The sequence below is a fragment of the Hippocampus zosterae genome, chromosome 2, assembly GCF_025434085.1.
Source record: "Hippocampus zosterae strain Florida chromosome 2, ASM2543408v3, whole genome shotgun sequence".
Taxonomy (NCBI): domain Eukaryota; kingdom Metazoa; phylum Chordata; class Actinopteri; order Syngnathiformes; family Syngnathidae; genus Hippocampus; species Hippocampus zosterae.
In genome coordinates this window covers 4498400-4516129 of record NC_067452.1, presented here as the reverse complement: position 1 = coordinate 4516129, position 17730 = coordinate 4498400, and the positions used below count along the sequence as shown (strand labels likewise).

General features: G+C 42.4%; 1 protein-coding gene across 4 annotated transcripts in view; it reads right to left on the bottom strand.

The window, feature by feature from the left end:
* The window catches only part of LOC127596358 (interleukin-1 receptor accessory protein-like 1), a 268134-nt gene extending 254689 nt beyond the window's left edge, over positions 1-13445 (bottom strand). For all 4 annotated transcript variants that reach the window (XR_007961441.1, XR_007961442.1, XR_007961443.1 and 1 more), the window contains exon 1: positions 13065-13445. The gene's annotated coding sequence lies outside the window, so the exon portion shown is untranslated. The remainder of the gene's footprint in view (positions 1-13064) is intronic.
* Between the last annotated feature and the right edge of the window lie 4285 nt (positions 13446-17730).

Here is a 17730-nt window from a genome sequence, read left to right as displayed (position 1 = left end):
TGAGCTTCCCATAACTGTGATTTGATTTGGAGACTTAAACAATGGGCATGCCATGAAGCTTGAAGACATGGTTCACTCAGATGTCCGCAGTCTCAAGAGGGCAAAGGGAAGTCTGGGTAACGGAATGAAATGAACCATCTTGGAGAATCAACAAACCGCAGTCAACATGACTCTGATTCCAAAGGAGGGAGGAAGGACTAGAAATGAAATCGATCGATACGTGGGACCAAGGAGGATTGGGGATGGGCAGGTGTTGAGGTCGACTCATGGGGCCATGGTTTGAGGACTTCCCTCGACGTGGCAATGAACTCCCTGACATCTTGGACCATTTGATGGCCTACCAGAAGCGTTTTTGCAGGAACTGGAGAGTTTGATTCACCTCAGCATGGAAAGACCATTGCAGGACTTGAGAGTGAACTGAATCAGGGACAAATAATCTGGTAGCTGTACTAATACTGTCCACTCAATGTCCCATACAGCCACACTGATGAAGCCTGAAGGAGAGGGATCGTACATGAGTCAGAGATTCAAGGCTTAACATTACAGGAGCCTGGACGATAGGACAGAGAAAAATTAAGAGCCCTGACATCATGACATTAGCTGCTTGCACGAAGACTGATTAATGAAGGGCTGATCAAAGTCTTTATGCATCTCCTCAGAAAACAAAGCAAATTATTTCATTGTTTCTGACTGAGACTCCAGCAAGAAATTGTCCGACCTCTTCCCCAAAGCAAGTTGATGACAAAGGCCAACTTGACATGATGGGCCAGATTGTTACTCAAAAACCAGGTCATCGGCCACAAGCTCCCAGCCCCTCCCCAGAATAATGTTCAAGTGATGGAATGTTGGATTCCCAGTGAGAAGTCGATGAGCAGATCATTCCCTGATTGGAGGTGTGTACCTGGGCTGGGGGAGGTGATGAAGTCCGTGGTGGAGTTTTGGGTGCCAAATGGACAGCCATTGAGTTGACAGTGGTGCAAAGGTTATGAATAGAGTCCAGAACCTCCGTAAGGAACTCCTCATGTCTGCCGAGTCGTGCTCTCTGTGCCCTTACGGCTTGGTGGATCGTGTCATCTGAGTCTGCTGCGTCCATAACTGGTCAGAACATACTGTCATGCGAGAAGTAAGATTTGTACCCAGAAGCAGACAGGACAGAAGAGTGGGGAAAGAAAAGTCTTTATCTGCAAAAATTCAAAGTAAAAAACACACAGCGCCACTGGATGCAACAGGACAATTAACTCAAGTTTACATGAAGAAAAATAAACCAAAACTGTCAGATTCAACACCCGCAGATATGCAGACTTTTTTCTTTCTTTCTTGTTTTAATCCCAATATTATATATGAATCCCAATATGAACGTTTTTGATCAATGTTTTTTGAAGAATTTGTGGAGGGGCGGGTGCTCATTTTGCATCCGCATTCCGCTCCAAATATGCTCATTTTGCATCCCCTGGCATAAATAAATATATTTATTTATTTATTTTCCTGCAATGCGTTTCAATGTTTGTCAATTATATGTGGATTTTGGCTATTCGCAGGTCAGCCCATCCTCCCTAGTGAAGAGCATGGGCAACTGTATGCCTTGTCTTTCCTTGTGACTTATATCCATCCATCCATCCTTCCGTTTTCTAATCCGCTTATTCTCACGAGTGTCGTGGGCATGCTGGAGCCTCTCCCGGCTGTCTTGCGACAGTAGGCAGGGTACACCCTGAACTGGTCGCCGGCCAATTGCAGTTTGTGACTGACATTGCTTAAAATATCCAATTTACAAGAGAACACGCGAAAATAGTCCATAACAAAAGCAGCATATGATGACGAGCATTGGCAGTTAAAATGAACCACATTTTACATGGTTGCACCACACATAGTAATTTTTACTTCTGATCCGATAAACACATGTTCATTTTAAGTGGGAAAACTGGCTACCAATGGTGCAAAATGTTTTCGCAAGAAGCATTTTTCCAGTTTTCTTTTTTAAAACTTTATTAGTTAAAGTTTATTAGTCAAGTATTAAAAGTACATGCAGATATAATGACAAAAAAACCTTCCCAAATTACACATCCAAATATCACTTCAACCACAAATCTGCTCAGCCACAAAAATGATGAGACATTTTAGTCACTGCTGAAAGCTTCACAGGACAATGCAAATGAGCTTCCAACGTGATTATGAGCGATCTGCATCTCCTTGCTCTGCAGCTAAAATTGAATACTAGAGGGACAAGTAGGACTGTGTCTCTAGGCCCTTCTTGTAAAGTGGTCTGTCAATCACAAACTCTGTTGAGAGCCAATTCTGCTGCTTCTGCTCTAACTGTGTTCTGGCTGGGAAAAGCACCACTAAGCTATGTAACTCAGACTATGAAGGATACCTGAGCTGCTTAACATGTCTCTGGATGACTGCCGTTACCCAACCTGGAGACCTGCACATCACATGCGTTCGACTGAGCCAATTAAATAATGAGAATATAGAACTCGATCTCTTAGTTAAATCTTTTACAGTAAACCCAATAATCCAGTTCAATCCAGAATCCTACCAAAATTGCCCTTTCAAAGTCACACAAATAATCAAGGTTTGAATGACCATGACGAGCAGAACTTCATATGTAACCTTCTCATATCTCACGTAACCTCAGCATATCCATCTATCCATTTTCTGATCCGCATATCCTCACGAGGGTTGCGGGGCGTGCTGGAGCTTATTCCAGCCGTCTTCGGGCAGTAGGCGGGGGACACCCTCAACTGGTTGCCAGACAATCGCAGACCAGACATACCACACTACGGACAATTTAGAGTGTTCAATTAACATGCCATGTATGTCTTTGGAACGTGGGAGGAAATCGGGGTACCCGGAGAAATTCCACGCAGGCATGTGGGAGAAAATGAAAACACCACACAGGAAGGCCAGAGCCGGAATCGAAGCCTGCACCTCTGCACTGTGAGGCTGAGGCGCTAACCAGTCGCCCACCGGGCCGCCCCTCAGAAAATCTTACTCACACACAAAACACACACATTTAATTCTTTCGAAGTTCCATGAACAGAAATTATGTGTTTTGATTTGCTTTGACTTTTTGGAGATGTCACCACATCAAGGTTAGAATAATTTGGCATGTTTCATTATGGATTGTTTTTATTTCTGTTTAACTTTTGTTTTTCAAATTCAGTTAGTATTAATTACTTCTAAGAGCGAGTTTTTTTTTAAATTTAACTCCGTGCTGCCTGCCGTATTAAGTGTGACAACAAAGCTTGTATAAGTGACTAAGTGTCGATCCCATGACCAGAGGAGTGGGAAATGAGAGGAAAATGTGCTCATTTTGCATCCCCTGGCATGCCATTTCCACCCAACAACAATGCACATCTCCCTGAAAGGCATCCAAAGCAAATCTCTTCGAGTCTCAGTGGTCCCCGGAAGATAACCCTGAGATGTATTGTTCATGTCTTTGGGGATGAAAATAAAATATAATGGTAATTATTTCCTCTCAGTTTTCGCGCAGGGCTTTGACCCCATACATCAGCTGCTTCTGAAGATATATACAGTATTGAGTTAACTGATCCCACTTTTAGAAGATAATTTCAGCAGAGAAGGCAGAGCATGAGAATTTTACATGGGAATTTTCTACCTGTTACAAATGACCTTGTGCTGTGGTTGACCACAGTGTTTTATTTGCAGCTGCGGAAAAATGCTCAAATCGAGTATGCTTCGGATGCACTTGATCCCGCTCAATATCACAACATAGTTGATGAACTCAGAGACACCACCATTCAACCGTAATATTTGATGCCATTCAGATCAAGGACAACAAAAAAGAAACAACCTATGTTTGGCACTCACGATTCTCAATCAATTGTGTTGTTAACTTTACCAAGTGTGAAGGTGAAGGGTGGGGGTGGGGGGGTGTTCATGTATGTCTTTGCAGGATTTATGCAAACATTATCTAACTGAGGTGCAGCCTGGTGGTCCAGTGGTTAGCACGTCGACCTCACAGTGCAGAGGTTATGGGGTCAATTCAGGCTCTGTCCTCTCTGTGGAGTGTTTGCATGTCCCTGAGTATGTGAGTATACGTGTGCTCCTGTCGTGTTTTGTTTCCTGTCATAGTTTTGTTTGGTCCAACTAACTACCCAACCACCATTACGCAAAATGCAACATCTCTAATAATGTCTGGTCGGCAGACCAGCGGCACCGGAAAGACACGGTGGAGCTCATAGAGGTAAGGTGCAGCAAGGCCATTTAAAGATTTGGGAACAAACTATGGGATCTTAAAAACTCGAAAATGTATAGTGAGCCAGTGAAGGGGTGCCAAGGTAGGAGTTATGTGCTCCCTCTTAGGAGTACAATTTAAGAGGCTCGCAGCAGCGTTCCGGACCAAGTGGAGATGTTTAATGGAGGATTGGCTGACTCCTAAGTGAAGTGCATTCCAGAGTTGCAAGTCCTGGCAAGAAGCCAGATCCAGCATTTGGTCAAAAAATTGTGTCGTTCAGGTACAATACAATACATGCTGATTTATATAGCCCTTTCACAACAGCGGCAGCTGTAACAAAGGTAAAATAGGAAGCAGATTTTATGATCAGCTAATTTTAACAGAAACCTACTATCTGTCTAGTTTGGGTAGAGACGCTACCAACTGAAAGATTTCAACCAAAGTTGCCGCTACAAAACATTTCTAAAAGTCCACAAACGATAGTGATTTTATTTCTTATTTTCTTACAAGAACCGTTAACAGTTGTGCATGAAAGTGGCTAAAGTTAAGACCACATGGACACATTCAAAAGCTTGCTAGTTTTACAAATTGCAGAGGGTGGCTTAATTGGGCAATCGGCTGTTGTGGCATTTCGTGGCCTGGCATGATGCAGCAGAGGGGACGACTTGACTGACAACTTTACTTCCGCATACTGCACTGCATTTGTTATACAGGTGAGGATTTTGAATGACATTCAGGACAAACAGTATAATATGAAGAGCTGTTGAGAATCTGTTGATTTTTGTGTGAAAAACACCTCGAAATGAGGTCGTACACTTAACGTTGGTTAATGTTTGGTTAATTATTCAATAGACTTGTAGCATTTTTAATGGGAATCTTAACGCAAGAGAGACACGTTTTTTTGTTTGCTTTGTATTTGAGGAGTGGATATTTTATATACCGTATTTTCACGACTATAAGGCGCCATTAAAAGTCTTACATTTTCTCCAAAATGGACAGGACGCCTTATAATGCAGCACGTCTAGTGTTTGCGCCGAGTTCCAAATCTTGACTGAGACCACTTCTGGCTGACACGCTGTTTATACAGAGAAAAGGCGGACGTGAGTGACGACAGGCATGCGGAAGTTCGCCAATGAGTGAAGGATGGGCGTGTAAGAGGATGCTAAAGGCACGCCCCTAGCAGGTACCAGTCACCAATGAGTGAAGGGTAGGCATGTAAGAGGATGGCAAAGGCACACCCATAGCAGGTACCTGTCACATGAGTACATTGTAAAATGGCTAAATAAAGTACAACTGAACTCAGTTTTGCTTCCGTTTCCTTTTTAAAAACGTGTTTTTACCGTGTGTCCGTATGTCTTAGCTGCTACCGTATGCTTTAAGCTAACATACCTGGTATGTTTTAGCGTGCATGCATGCTATCGTATGCTTCAAGCTAACGTGTTTTTAGCGTGCGTGCATGCATGCCGTATGTTTAAGCTGGCGTATGTTTTACCATGCCTGCATGCAAGCCCAATAATACAGTGTGTTTTGTGTATGCGTCAAATACAGAAAAGAGATTAGAAATATAGATGCGTATTTGTTTTCTGTTCATATCACTATCTATGTGAGCTGCCATATTTGTCAATTCGTAACATGACAGTGGCAACAAAAAAAGAAATAGCTCTTTGTTTGACCAACGCCGCGAGATTGTGATTTACGATGGAACCACGGGTGGAAGATTCTTTCTTCACAGCGATTGGATTTTCAAAATCCGCTGCAGCCATTTTGCGTGTGGTGCGTTGCTTGAAGTATTGACGTTGCACACTGGTCATTGTCTCAACATTGATAACAGGCAGGGATGGAAGGACTGTTGGGGGTTTGTTATAGTTCCACACAATCTGGATCACTTCTGCGCTTTTCATTTCCTTCAGAGTCATTAATGTAATTTAATAGCCAGGATGGAGGTGCACCCTCTCAACATCCTCTTTGGTGTTCCTCAAAAGAAATCTGGATCACTTGCTCAATCATTCCTTACAAAGGGCTGCAGTGCCGGGCGAGACATCGCTTATTTCCCACCCAATTAATGAACCGGTTCATTCAAAAGCTTTTAAATAACTCTTCAATTCAAAACCACGACCAACGGGAGCTGGTAATGGCTCCTTGAAAATTACAAGAATCAATCAACAGAGGAAAGCTTTTGATGTCTTTGCATGCTTAGGTCTCAGCAGAACCCGCCCCAATGCTTGACAGGATTCCAGCTGTTCATACTAGAAAAACGGCACCAAAAGGAATATAAATGATGAAACGCCTTAATAGAGCAGGAAGCTGATCAGCTTATGACAACAGCATCATTACACATACATCATGGAATATGGTCAATGTTGGTTGGAACTCTTGACAAACAGAGTATGGCATAACATTTGATATGAATGATATGATAAGTCAATCAAAGTACACAGTGAAGGCAATTGACATATTCTAAATTCTAAGTTTGTCTTCAGGGTATCAGTGAGAGAACCCACTGTCACGAGGTAATAAATATAATTGTCATTCAGTTTAACTGCTGGTGGACATTACCTTCATCAACTCGACTCAGCTCAATCTGGAGCTGCTGGCTGGGCCTACGTTAAGTGGCCGCTGCCACTCACCAATTAATTCATGTGATGCTAGATGCCCCGGTGGCAAAGCTCAAATCAACATATTTACTAACAGACCCCGTTGGCCTACGCAGAACCGTGTCATTCCAACTACGTACGAAAATAGACACTTCAGCTGCACGGGTTTCTTCATTTAAAGAAACACACGACTCCAATTTCCTTCGATCTAGCAAACAGTTTGTGTGGACATAAAAAATGCATACATCACTGGCATCTGATTCCGGTAAAAAAATGTTGAAGCCGATTATGCATCATAACAATGATAAAGCTGAATGCCGCCGAATTGGACGTTTTTTTTTCCCATTTCACCTAATCATTGTGATGTTTTCTGTGCTGTAACCCTCTACTGTTCACTTTGCCATAATTTAGATGGCAGTCCTAACCATTTCAGGTTTCATATTCTTCCTTTGAGAAAGAAAAAAAAAGGACATTTATTGCGGAAGTGACAGGCTATCACAGCCAAGAAACATGCAGGCATGTGATAATCATAGACTGAAAATATTAGAACGAAACTTTTATAAAACATGTTTTATTGTATTCACGTCGGAAGGTTGTCTCTCCTAGTTGCCTTGAGGAGAAAAAACATGACAGCATTTAATGTACGTACAAAAAAGCGCGACCAATTATCACCCAAATTTATGTGCACATGTGTAGACTTGTGATAATCAAAGTCTGAAAACATTAGATCTAAACATGTAACATTTTATATATGTATATCGATGAGGCAGCACTTACGGCCATACATGCAGCATGTGTGACATCACAGTGATTACGAGAACGGGTCAAAAGTGTCCAATATAGCAGCATACGGGTATGTTATTATTTTTTATCATTGTGCCAACGTCAAACGACACAAATGTACCATATTTTCCACACTAAAAGGTGTACCTAAAAGTCTTCTATTTTCTTAAAAGCTCACAGTGCGCCATGTGTGTGGTCATTACGTTAATATGTCACCCCCAAAATGGCTCCTAGCTGGAGACATGCAATAGAACACGGAAATCGAATAGCGACAAGAGAGTTCACCGTTAATGAGTCAATGTTATAACTTTTTATTGGTTCAGTGAACTGTGTCGCTGCTTTATTAAATATGTTTTTGTTGCAGCTCCGAAAAAATGAGAGCTGTGATGTTGGTTTTTTAAAACGTACACTTTATTCATGGTTTTCACCAGGGGTGCACATTAGGTAGATCCTGATCTACCGGTAGATCTAAGACAGGTCCCAAGTAGATCCGAGGAGTGTCGAAGAGAAAAAAAACAAAAGAAAAACAACCATTTGTGTTTTTGTACATGTTAGTAATATTTTTGTGTTAATGTACGCTGCACCCTAATCATCCTCAGTCTCATTTTCACACACAAAAAAATAAAATAAATAAAAAATAAAATAAAGTAGGTAAATCTTGAATTTACGGTGGCGCCTGAGTACGTCACCGAAAGTTGTTTGCGCTCAGCAGTCTGCAATTGCAGCTTGTAATCAGAGCTGTTGCGCTCTATCTTTTATCGTCATTATTCTCATTCAGAGTTTGCTTCATGTACAATTAATCGAGGGCACGGGAAAAGAATAAGAATCTCGGAGGGCCCAGGGAAGCACTTTAAAACTGTACGTGTGAGCTACGATAGTTAACAGGCTGCAAAAGTGCATCGCATGCCTCAGTTTCAGGCTGTTTCTCATCATGGCGTTCATGTGTGCGTGTGTGTGCGCGTGCCGGTAAGGGTAGATTCCGGGAGGTTAGTTGATCGAAAAGTAGATCTTCGGTCCAAAAAGTTTGGGCAGCTCTGGTTTTCACAGTCTCAACAAATACAGGTACGTCTTTGTCCGTCTCCGTGCCTTATCTTCTTCTGTTTGACTCGAGAGGCGTTCATGACCACCTCCGAAAAACGTAAATTAACGATTACTTCAATAAAACTACGAATATTGAAAATAATGCATCAAAACAGAAAATCAAGTGAGAAAATAAATAAATTCTATAGCGCCCCCTACAGAACTTATTTTGTGATTTCCTCGTTAGTGAATACACAACAGAGGAATAAATAACAAACACTTCTGAGACAGTCCAATCTCCTACATTTTACTGACATTTGATCCTTCTGTTTGCATTTCCTTGAGTGTAGCTCCATCTAGTGAATGCATTGTAGATTGCGTCTTATTATCCGGTGCATCCAATCCCGTGAAACTCCTCTACATCTAAACCTACATGGGCAAAAATACCCCCTAGTGTGAAAAAAGTGTCCATGCGTGAAAGCCATTCGCACTTTTCTGCTTCCTCTACAACGAAAAATCTCCCGGTTCCGTTATACGAAATCTTTTTCTCTCTTGCCTCGCGACGAGATTCACAACAACAAAAACAAGCTTTCCGCAAAATGGTATCCAACCTCAGCCAACAGCGACTCCTACTGCTTTGCTCCGAAACTGCAACAGCAACCACCACACTGGTTTACACCTGCGCAGTAGTCCAGGAAGTATTTCATTGCATTGCTAAAATGGCTACAACACAGACCTTTGGATGCCAAGCAGCTAAGACAAGAAGAGCTCTGACGCTGGAAGAGAGGGTAAAAGTGATCAAAATGAAAGACGGAGGAAGCAAAATAAAAGACATTATCCAAGAAATTGATGTAAGTGAAAGTGAATGCTGATCGTAAATTTTGCCATTTCTTTCCCTTTTTTTCTTTGTGCACAACTGTACATTGGCTATACAAGGAGTGCCCATTAGGTAGATCCTGATCTACCGGTAGATCTAAGAGAGGTCCCAAGTAGATCCGAGGATTGTCGAGGAGAAAAAAAAACAGAACAAACATTTGTGTGTCTTTGTACATGTTAGTGATATTTTTTTGTGTTAATGTAGGCTGCACCCTAATCATCCTATCAGTCTCATTTTCACAAAATAAAATATTCAAAAAAATAAAGCAGGTAAATTTTAAATTCACTGTGGCGCGTGATTACGTTTGGGCACCTCTGGGCTATACAGTACAGTATGAAGTGTCTTTGTGATTAGGATTGTTTGATTTTAAGAATCATTGATTTAGATTCCAATTTAAATGTCATGTTTTGCGAGGTCGTAGTTGGAGGACCCCAAAAAGCAGGGAGGAGCAGGGTGGCTCACAAGACATCAAAGTAGCAAAAACCTAAGACAGAAAACAAAACATGACACGTGCACACAGCAACAATGACCCGACACTGAGTGGTCGGGCATCAAGTCTTTTAAATTAGCAACTAATGACAATGACCAACAGGTGTGCAGCTGCAGGCAGAGCCCTACAGTACCACCTTTTGGTCACAAACACATCCATGACATTATTACCTTTGCTAAAAAATTAAGAACTCAATACTATTATTTTCTATCAATTATTTTTTCAGGAATGGATGGAAAACTTGAATGTTGCTTTACAAAATAACCAAAAATGTATCTGATTTTTGGGTGCGTTTTTTCTTAGTTATGTATCATTAAATGTATTAATTACATATTCATAAGGTGTAACAGTACTGTATACAGTCGACATATTGTTCATTTCAGTACTGTTATGCCTGAAGTGTATTTTATAGAAGTAAAGTTTGAAATCAAATTTGAAATATTGAAACTTCCTTTTTTATAAAGGAGTATAAATGACTTTTTTAAACCAACAAACAAAGTGGAGTGTTTAACAAAAAAAATTATGTTAATGTTATACAACACCAAATAAGTGTATGCTCATATTTATGCACTACGTACAGCATTGGAATAAAAGTAAAGAGTACACATATATATATGTGTGTGTGTGTGTGTTTACATCTGAGATAAAACTTGCAACAGTGAAAAAAACCCTGTTATGAAAAAAATTCTTGCTGCCAACATGATTTCTTTGTAGAGGAGTCTCACTCTATGAAAAAAATTACAAAATAGGCCATTCAGTGAAGGTGCTCCTCATAATCCAGTGCGCCTTTTAGTGTGGAAAATACGGTAGTCGGATTTTGAGCTGACAGACCTGCCACGGACAAATGTAGTGGCTCAAGGCTGATTTTGAGTTTGAATCTTGATGCATCGTAGCCATGTGTAGTGTGACAAACTCAACTGGGACGCTTCACGACCACAATAACGAAAGTCTGGCATGTCATAAGTTTGTTCGCCTTGCCGCAGAGTGTGACATGTCCTACCTACATTGTCCTTCGATTGAATTTTCTGCATTGACCAAAAGAAAGACAGTACCCTCCTACTTATGACGAGACACAATCACAATTTGTGATGTGTACAGTATTTAAAAAAGTATTTAAAAAGTGATTTGAACAAAAAGGGACATATTGGAAAGTATTTGTAGCATTTCAACTCCTGCTACCTTTGCAAACTGAAAAGCTAGTAGCTTATGAGCAAGTGTGTTGTCATTAAAACAATTATACACCTCAAAAGAGACTGGAGCGACTGGTCAGGTAGGCCAGTTCTGTCCTGGGCTGCTCCCTTCTCCACTCTGGAGAAGGTGGGCAACAGAAGGATGCTAACTAAGCTAAAAGCTATGATGGACAGTCCCTCCCACCCCATCCAGCCCGCCCTGACAGCACTAGGTAGCTCCTTCAGCCAGAGACTGTTACACCCGCGCTGCAAGGATATACCAACGCTCGTTCCTACCGACTGCTGTCAGGCTACTGAATAAAAATAATAACAATAATAATAATTAAATTAAATAATAATAATTAAATGATATGAAAAACAATTGTAAATAGCACTGGGATGTATCCATTTTGTATTTATATTGCACTTAATTGAATGGTGTTTGTTTGTTTTTTCTTCTTTCTTCTTTCTACCCATATTCTTGCTGCTGTAGGCTGTAAATTTCCCCAGTGTGGGACAAATAAAGGATATCTTGAATCTTAAAAGACAGTCCATACGACAATCTCCACAGGAACGAATTGGTCCACACTCTATTTGCTTTTTTTGATTCATAGAAACAAGGCACGTGCACATTATGCCTCTGTCGACATGACTTTGACAGCTGCTTATCCCGCCTCCCCAACGTAGCTGCGATGAGAGACTGAATTTTGTCGCAAGCATGTGATGATTAGGCACAGCCTGGTCAGTGACGGACTAATGAGTGTGACATCTCAACATCTCGCCCAGTCGGAGACACAGACCAAAATTTATTTTTTTATCTGGCAGTTTGACAAAGCAGCTATCGTGATGACAAAAAGGTCATATACCTGGACAAGGCCATTATTCCGCTTAAACATTTTTCCAGGGAATCAGATACCATTGATCGTTGTAGAGCATGGGTGTCAAACATCATTTGATGTGTCCCACAAAAGCAAATCAAACATGTTGACCTCTATGATGCTTGCTAAAATTTGGACGAAAATTTCAAATTCTCATATGTAATATATAAGAGAGCTATTGTAAGTTTTCTTGTTACCATAACCCTGATTACAGTAACTTAAACTATCCCTGAATATATATATCGTTTTACAGTCATAACAGCCCTCCGAGGTAATTATAATGTGGCCCGTGACAAAAAATGAATTTCACACCCCTGTTGTAGAGTCTACGAGATCTTCAGTTCATTCTTATATAAGAGAGGTTAGTAATGATGGACTGTCGAACCGTAAGTAAATCCGACCCTACAAGTGAAGGGATGCTCTGATTCTTTTACTCAGATACGGTACCGCATACTTTTGCTAATTGAGCTGTAGGTTACCCACATCACACATCAACGTTGTGCACACGTCTTTGCCGCAGATAAGATATCCACATCCATGTTTGCGATCATAAATGAGCATTTACCCAAACAGACCACGGAAAGCAAGAACGGAGGGGGACACTCAAGCTGGCGTAAAGCATGCTGAGGGATGACCACCAGACACCTCGCACAAATAATAACGCGAAATGGCAATCCGTGGTTGTCCTCGCTTTGCTTGCGTGTGGGCAAATGCACATAGAAGCACAGCGGCAGCAGTCGTGACGCACCGGGAAATGTCCAAACAAATAACATTCTGAACAAATCGCGTCAGGTCCTCTCCAGTCTAACAGACTTGATGCATTTAAAACGACACTGACGTTTGAAGACGAGAATGGGGCATATGGCAGTCACCAATTGTCTACGTATAGTGTATGAGGCAAAAAAAATAAATAAATGCAGCCAGTTGATTTGACGCGAAACGGGTTTACTGCAGTATATTGATGGACTTTAATATGACAAAACGCTTCGGCAGTTATCGGGAAATACATTAAATTTCAATTTTGGGAGGCTATGAGTTCCAAAAAATGCTGAACTCACCTTCACACAGCTTCCGAATGTTTAGGATCTTCACTCTGTCAATTCACACAGCCATTGGAGGGAATCAATGCCCAGCTCGGCTACAGAATAGAGCGCCGTTAAAAAAAACGAGTCAGAGAATGACAAATCAAGTATTAACTCCCAAAAGTAGTGCAATTCTCCAAAAATAGCAGCGTTGTGTCAAAAATTACATATTGCCCAATCGTGCACACCTGCAGCCTGTCAACAAACGGAGGAAAAGAAGAGAATCACGTTGGTGAGGAATCTCGATCGATAACACCACCACAAACATCGATATGGCGGTAGGCAATCGGTGTGATCATTCCATAAAATCAGTCATGCCTCCTCTCGCTCAGTACCACATAGGCGCGGATGTCCCAGTCACATTCTCTCTCTCTCTCTCTCTCTCTCTCTCTCTCTCTCTCTCTCTCTCTCTCTCTCTCTCTCTCTCACTCCCACCCCCCCCCCCCCTCTCTCATCTCACAAGCGACCGGTGACAGAGCAGAGTGCAAAAAAGGAAGTTTGTCCGTCTGTCAATACGCTCAACCTGTACAGTATTGGGGTCATTCCAGAATTGGAGGACATTTTACATCCCACCCATCCATTTTAAATAATCCACATACAAAATACTAACACATGAAGTAATTGAGAAAAATGTACTTGTCCTGAGACCACATCTTAAAAACAAAACAAAAAATTCAAATACCAATAGTGTCGTGGGTTCGATCCCAGCTCTGGCCTCCCTTTGTGAAGCTTGCATGTTCTCTTTATGCTATCTATTGCTTGTGACTGTGGAAATATGAGTTTGAATAAAAATAGTATTTCAAATAATAACTATTAACCCTGTTACCATAACCTTTTTAGCATGGTAGAACAGGAAAGCATTGACTCACATGATTCCCCTAACTCGACATCATCAAACGGATTTGACTGAATAGCTCACTGTATCGCATGCAACCCCGGTGTGCATATGATTAGAATAAGACAATTGTTTTTAAAAATGTTTTTTTTTACTTATTTATAGGAGTGAGTTTGTGCTCTTGGTCAGCAGTAACAGCTAGCTAAAAAGCAATCTTCTACCGCTGAGAGCAAACATTCATCCTGATTAGCATCTCTGTAAGTGAGAGTGCAGTGTCAGGTATTGTAAACACCAAATAAATCATGTAATTAAAATTTTACAATTGACATAAGATGAGCTAATCAAGCTTTTGATGTGTAGCATCAAATCAGAAAAGTGAAGGTTTATTTTTCAAAATTTTTGAAGGCAAAATGCCCTCCAATTGCGGAATGACCCATTTATGAGCTGCCAATGACGTAACTGTGGCCACCAGCAGGCAAAATCTGAATCATTCAAGTTGATGAATTGATAGGGAGGTGCCTTTCTTTCTCCGCAAAGCGAAACGGTCGAATTTAAATGCTGGACATATGGTAAGCAAGTTGGTCCTCCCTGTGGGCCAGTATGGCAATAGAAAGGTTCCTACTTTGATTTTCCCCTCGCTGGGCTAACTGACTTGGGTTTCGAAGAGGAGAATTCTAATGAAGGGAGGCCTTTGAGGACGAGGAAAAAACTAGCCTCCGCTTGGTGAAAATGAGCAGTTGTGAGCTTTCTTTGTCATCCACAGGGCCCGGCATGAATAGTTGATCCTTAATGAGCAAAGCAGTGGACAAACACATCATTGAGTCCTCTTTCTATTCAAGGTTTTCGGCCACAGATGTCCTCGACTCAGTCAACTGGTTCATATGCAACTTTGAGAGTGGTGGTGTTTTGAGGGCACCAATGGAATTTGTTGGTACTTGTCCGTGATTAAAAGCACTCTGCAAAACTTTATGGCTGCCACTTCATTTGTTGTTGTAGCAATTGTCAAATGGCAATTTATAATTTGAAAGCCTCTTATGGGAGTGCAAACTAGAGGTTGACATTTTTGGGGGAATCCCGCGGGATTTCCACGGGATGGCTGTCAGTCAGCTTTACCTTTCATCATGGGATTGGGACGGTACATGATGGTTCATAGGACTCGATGGGAGTGGGACTATCCGGTAGGAAAACCAAATGTCTTCATCCTGTTCTTGTGTCTCTCCGGCAGGTGGCAGAGGAGGGCCTTCCTTCCAGATTGCACACCTGCTGCCAATGTAATGAGCTGACTAAGGATTCCCATGTTGTCATGTTTTGGTCGGATGATTCGCCTTATTCACGATTGTCACCAAGTGTTGAATTTGTCTAGATGGTCCATATTCTTGTTCTTCATTTTCCCACCAGGTTTTCTGCACAAATAAAACCTCTCCTCTCACATGAACACTTTGAGACAGTAATTCATGCCTTTGTCACATCCCGGCTCGATTACTGCAATGCCCTTTACTTTGGAGTCAGCCAGTCTGCCATTAAGCGGCTTCAGCTGGTCCAGAATGCCGCTGCTCGCCTCTTGACTGGTACTCGTAAGAGGGATATATAACTCCTACTCTGGCATCTCTTCACTGGCTCCCCATTCATTTTAGAGTTATTTTCAAGATCCTCCTCTTTGTTTTCAAATCTCTGAATAATCTCGCGCCACCTTACCTCTCTGAGCTCATCCGCCCCTACACACCTGCCCGGCGCCTCAGGTCTGTGGACCAGACTTTGTTAGAAGTACCAAGAACTAAACTGAGGCTCAGAGGGGATCGAGCCTTTTCTGTTGCTGGTCCCTCTCTCTGGAATGACCTCCCACTGAAGCCTCCTCGCTGCCCATCTTCAAAACCCTCCTCAAAACTCACTTGTATTCTTTGGCATTCGACTCAGCATGACTTAGATTTGTTCTTGGTTTTACTGTTCGGTGCTTTCTACCGCCTTTATTACCGATTTGTCTTACTGTTTATTGTGCATGTTAAATTGCTCCATGTACAGCACTTTGTATGCAGCGATGGCTGTTTGAAAGTGCTCTATAAATACTGTTGACTTGACTTGACTTGACTTGCCTTTATAAGTCGTTTTTCATTGGAGTTATGGGCATGATTTTTGTATTATACTGTATGTGTTTGAGTTTCTTCTTATCTCTTTATTGACAAGCAATGTCTGTTTATATTTTTATCCTTAAGTTTTGGGTTCTTTCATTTTCCTGGTGTTGTACCAGCGTTCTTTGTTGAACTTTGTCAGTCTTGTGACCTATTTTTGTTAATAAACAGTTTTTGTCAATTCTTCCCAGACGATGCACATTTTTAAAGTAGCTGACCTCCCAAATGGAAGTGGGAGTCATTCGGAAGTAGAGCAGGACAGGAGTGGGAGTTAATTTCACTGGGAGCAGGATTTTTTTTTTCTGTGGGACTGTGCTGGGAAGAGAGTGAACATCCACTTCCATGTCTTCCTCCAGTGCGAACTTCCACCAAGGCCAAAAACAAGTTAAAATCCTGAAACTACACATTAGTGCTGATTTGTCTATCTATTTGTTAGTTCACTGGCTACTTCCTGGTTCATGGTATGACCATTGTGATCTTCAGCTTGAGTTGTGAATTAAGTCCCTCTATCTGTCCCCTTATTCAAATCCAAATGTCAACAGTTATTTCTTAGACATTTACTAGTTAGGGACAGTTATTTCTATAAACTTGCATTAGTCCTTCTACTTCCTGTATTTGTCAAAATGGTACTTCACCAGTTGTGTGTTAGGGAGGGGCCAGCCAGGCAGCCTCCTCAGCCAGGGTGCTCTGCACCTCACACCTGAGACTCATCAGCTCATCACCCACCTCTTGCCTATCTGCTCGTTTGGACTGGTACAAATTGACTCACAGACCATTCCCCAGTGCAAGTTTGTGCCGTCACCACACCAGTGGACTCTGTTGTCATCTCCTGCAGCTTCTTGTTCCTCCATCCATCCATCCATCCATCCATCATCTACCGCTTATCCGGGGCCGGGTCGCGGGGGCAATAGCTTTAGCAGGGAAGCCCAGACTTCCCTCTCCCTAGCTACTTCTTCCAGCTCTCCCCGGGGGATCCCGAGTCGTTCCCAGGCAAGCTGGGTGACATAGTCTCTCCAGCGTGTCCTGGGTCTTCCTCGGGGTCTCCTCCCGGTGGGACATGACCGGAACACCTCACCAGGGAGGCGCTCAGGAGGCATCCGAATCAGATGCCCAAGCCACCTCATCTGGCTCCTCTCGATGTGGAGGAGAAGCGGCTCGACTCTGAGCCCCTCCCGGATGACCGAGCTTCTCACCTTATCTCTAAGGGAGAGCCCGGACACCCTGCGGAGAAAACTCATTTCAGCCGCTTGTATCCGGGATCTCGTTCTTTCGGTCACGACCCATAGCTCGTGACCATAGATGAGGGTTGGGACGTAGATCGACCGGTAAATTGAGAGCTTCGCCCTTTGGCTCAGCTCCTTCTTCACCACGACAGACAGATACAACGTCCGCATCACAGCAGACGCTGCACCGATCCGCCTGTCGATCTCCCGCTCCCTCCTACCCCCACTCGTGAACAAGACCCCAAGATACTTGAACTCCTCCACTTGGGGCAAGATCTCCTCCCCGACCCGGAGGGGGCACTCCACCCTTTTCCGACTGAGGACCATGGTTTCAGATTTGGAGGTGCTGATTTTCATCCCAACCGCTTCACACTCGGCTGTGAAACGCTCCAGTGAGAGTTGGAGAGCCCCGTTTGAAGGAGCCAATAGCACCACATCATCTGCAAAAAGCAGGGATG